This window comes from Esox lucius, chromosome 16, assembly GCF_011004845.1.
Source record: "Esox lucius isolate fEsoLuc1 chromosome 16, fEsoLuc1.pri, whole genome shotgun sequence".
In the NCBI taxonomy this organism is placed as follows: domain Eukaryota; kingdom Metazoa; phylum Chordata; class Actinopteri; order Esociformes; family Esocidae; genus Esox; species Esox lucius.
In genome coordinates this window covers 22654499-22659130 of record NC_047584.1, presented here as the reverse complement: position 1 = coordinate 22659130, position 4632 = coordinate 22654499, and positions in this window count along the sequence as shown.

Here is a 4632-nt window from a genome sequence, read left to right as displayed (position 1 = left end):
ACACCAAGAAGAGCCTGAACTGATTCTTGTGGTATTTTTACGATCAAAAACGATCTGGCATAGTTTAAGTGACCAAGGGTTTTAAACATATACATTTTCACATACTATCGCATTCACCTAAAGCTAGGCTATTGTTTTATCTGTCAAGTCAGACATTCAGCTTTGGCACTGTTTTTAGAACTTTTTTTGCTCAAAATGTTTCCTGAATAGTATGAATAGGTATGAAAGATGTATATTAAAGACCACGTGCATTCCCTGGGACTAACATTGCAACTCGTAGATTTGATTGGATTTGAGCAACTTTATTGTGTGGAGGTATGTATTTTCCATCACCGCATGAAAAACATAAGGATCATGAAGTAAATCATACGAAGTACAAAACAGTCACGCAAATATGGTTTCATATTTGATGAGTGTTACATCCCTGTTTTTCGAAAAGCATTATCAATGTTAAAAGTTGGCAGATAAAATATCAATATATTCATATTCAACACGAGCACAGCATCATCGCAACAGATTTCCATGGTCACGGGGGAAGAACCACAAGTAAATTCTGACTAGACATTGAAAATGCAAATTGCACTTGGGACAAATGACCTTTTATAGATATTCTTGGAAGCCCAGCACTCTGACCCGCCTCCCAGATGGGAGCTTTCCAAACTCAGGAAACATTGGGGAGGGTTCATTAAGATTCAGAATCAAATGTATTAACTAATTTCATTATTAGGCAAAATCTTACTGAGTGATAGGGCTGATGGTAAACAATATTTAGAAATGGAGTGCACATATCTACACAAAATGTATATGCAACCCTGTTTCCAAAAAAGTTGTGACGCTCTGTAAAATGCAAATAAAAAAAGAATGCAAGGATGTGCAAAAAATAGTACAACGATAACTATCAAATGATGAAACAGAGAAATGTTATTGTTTTTTGAAAAATACATGCCCATTTTGAATTTGATGCCAGCAACACATTTCAAAAAAGTTGCGACAGGGGCATGTTTAACACTGTGTTGCAACACCTCTTCTTTTAAAAATGCTCTGGAAGTGTTTTGGAACTGAGGAGACCAATTGCTGTAGTTTTGAAAGTGAAGTGTTTTCCCATTCTTGCTTGATATAGGATTTCAGTTGCTCAAAAGTTCGGGTCTCCAAAATTTTCATTTCATAATGCACCAAATGTTTTCAATGGGAGCAGGCGGTCCGAATATTATCATTGGATTGAATGGGCATTATCAGTGGTTATCAGTCTCATAGATATGGGTCAGAAGGGGCCTGCTACGCCAACTGGTAGGCTCAGAAGGCTGTTATCATCCATTCACATGGTTAATTTAGTATTTAGATAATTTAGTATTGACTAAATGAGTATTGACTAAATTAGGCAACATATGTTGCTCCAAAACCTGTATTTAGTATTGACTAAATTATCAAAGTTTAAAGGCTTTCATTTTAATGGTCTTACCTGTAGACTTACCCTAACCCTAACCCATTTTAATGGTCTTACCTGTAGACTTACCCTAACCTTAACCCATTTTAATGGTCTTACCTGTAGACTTACCCTAACCTTAACCCATTTTAATGGTCTTACCTGTAGACTTACCCTAACCTTAACCCATTTTAATGGTCTTACCTGTAGCAGCGACCTGAATTCATCTGGGATTGGATCTGGAGTCTTCTCGTGTATTTATCCGTGATTAACCATGTGAATGGATGATAACAGCCTTCTGAGCCTACCAGTAGGCATAGCAGGCCCCTTCTGACCCATATCTATGAGGCTGATAACCACTGATAACGCCCGTTCAATCCGATGATAACATTCAAAGTGGGTGCAGGGAGACAGGTCTGGACTGCAGGCAGACCAGTTTAGCACCCACACTCTTTTACTATGGAACCATGCTGTTTGGCATTGTCTTGCTGAAATAAGCAAGGCCTTCCCTGGAAAATATGTTGTCTGGTAGGCAACATATGTTGCTACAAAACCTGTATTGTTCAGCATTAATGGTGCCTTCACAGATGTGCAAGTCACCCATGTCATGGGCACTACTCCACCCCCATACCACCATGGATGCTGGTTTTTGAACTGTGCACTGATAAGAAGCCAGATGGTCCCTTTCCTCTTTAGTCTGGAGGACACGGTGTCCATGATTCCCAAAAATTATTTAATATTTTGATTAGAGTTTTCCACTATGCCTCAATCCCTCTTCAATGAGCCTGGGCCCAGAAAAGGTGATGGCAGTTCTGGACCTTCTTTATATTTGTTTTCTTCTCGGCATGGTAGAGTTTTTGCATTTGTGGATGCAGCGACCTACTGTGTTCACAGACAATGGTTTTCAGAAGTGTTCCTGGGCCCAGGCAGTTATCTCCACTACAGAATTGTGTTTGTTTTTAATGCAGTGCCACCAGAAGGCCCGAAGATCACAGCCATCCAGTATTGGTTTTCGGCCTTGCCCCTTCTACACAGAGATTTCTCTTTTAATGATTTTATGTACCGTAGACGATGAGATCCCCAAACTCTTTGCAATTTTACATTAGGAAACGTTAGTCTTGCACTATTTGCCCATGTAGTCCTTCACAGAGTGGTGAACCTCTCCCCATTCTCACTTCTGACAGACTCATCCTCTCTTGAATGATCTTTTTATACCCAATCATGTTAATGACCTCTTGCCAACTGACCTAATTAGATGTGTGGTATTTCACCAGGTTAAGTTGTTTAGAAATATACAACTTTTCCAATCTTTTGTTGCCTCTGTCCCAACTTTTTTGATACATTTCAACATTTGATGTGTTGTCTTTCTACAATTTTCTATTAAATAAAGGGATAAATGTACATTACTGCATTCTGGTTTCATTTGCGTTTTACGCAGCATCCCAACTTTTTGCAAACAGGGTTGTACATTATGTACAAATGTGTGGTGAACAAATATGCTGTCATAAAATGAGATTTCAGTAGTGAATACATAATTTTTGTTTACTCTTTTACCTAAAAGTGTTCAGCATTGACATTGTGTGTGACCGACTGTTTTGCAAACAAAGAACAGTATAGTACTGTGCCCATTAGGATAAAATAGATATTAACTTGTTTCATTTAAAGTATATTAGCATAAAAAATAATAATAATAACTTGATGGTTTTAAGGCGGCGTAGTTCACCCCTGCAGCAGACGCAGACCAAAACCAGGCGGTGGTGAGGATGGATTCTATTGTCTGAAAGGGGATTTACGTTTTGTTTTTCAGCTTCGGCACATAATACATCTGCCGGTGTGTGTTCCTGGTGATCGTGGTCCTCCCATATGAGGTAATGAGAGATCACTCTCTGGTGTGTGTTCCTGGTGATCGTGGTCCTCCCACCTGAGATAATGAGAGATCATTGTCCGCAAGACACCGAATGATTCAGCCGAGAAAAAAGCTGAGCCCTCAATTTCGACAGGGAGAGGCAGCGTGCGTAACCTGAAATGAACCAACAATTCTATGGTTTTGTCTGTGTTAAATTGCAGGTTATTTCAACTACACTGGGCCACCAGTCAGTCCACCTCACCACTTTACCCAGACTAATTGACGTCAGCGATGAGACCATCAAGAGTGGTGCCGTGTGTAATGTACACGAATACGTTAGGTGCTGAAATGAATGTGCAAACAATGAGGCTAGGCAACTGTGGGTCCCACGTGGAGAAAGGGAATGTTGTCCTACAAGGCGAGACCGGAGAGAATGTCGGCCCGTCTACAGTATTTTGTCATATGGTTTCGTCCGGAACATCATGGGAATTTAAGTTAATGAGCTGCTGAGCAATTTGGGAGGATTGCAGGAATTTTGCATCCATTAAGAGGTTTCTCTGTTGTGTGTGTGTCCGCACATGTGTTTTTGTGCGCTAATAATCTCCAGAGGTTTTATTCCCACGGTGTATATAAAGCATAAAGAGTCAGCACTAGTCTGGTCGGGGGTGTGCTGGGCTATTTGCCTACTCTGTTATTTTAGGTGGAAGGCAGCAGTATGGGCAAAGTCTACTGGGCTGAACAATCAGTCAGTAGTTGAAACAAGTATGTAGTAATAAAGTCCAAACACAGAACAGCAAATATTTGGATATTTGGAAACAGAGCAGAACAACAGAAGTAATGAATAATAGTATGCACAGGAGAGTGGAGAAAAGAGAAATAGCAAAAGAAAGAAGTCCAACAAGTCTGAATGTTGAAATCAAATTGAATGTAACTTGATTAGTGTCTGATTGCCTTAATTGGCAATTGAAACGCTATTTTGAACTTGTTACAGTTTGCTATTAACCAACTTTGTCTCCCTTATGACATCTCTTAAGAATATGTGCACATTGTCGGTATTCAAAAATATAATTTATCATGTATATTTATGTAGTATATACTTTAATGTATTAATAAAAGCACTTCTGTCATTGCATTCTAACTAGTCTATAAAAAACAATTCAAAATGTGTTTACAGCTGTACCTGTTGTAAACATACATAAAAGGTAATCAGACCTGAATGGGAAGTATTTGTATTCACCACTGGCCATGATCCATTAAGGGTACAATCATGAATCAACTTTACAATGTGCAAACTAGCACTGGTGCTGATGCTTGAAAAATATAAATGTAACACAGCGCTTGGTAACAAAGATTACTCCAATGT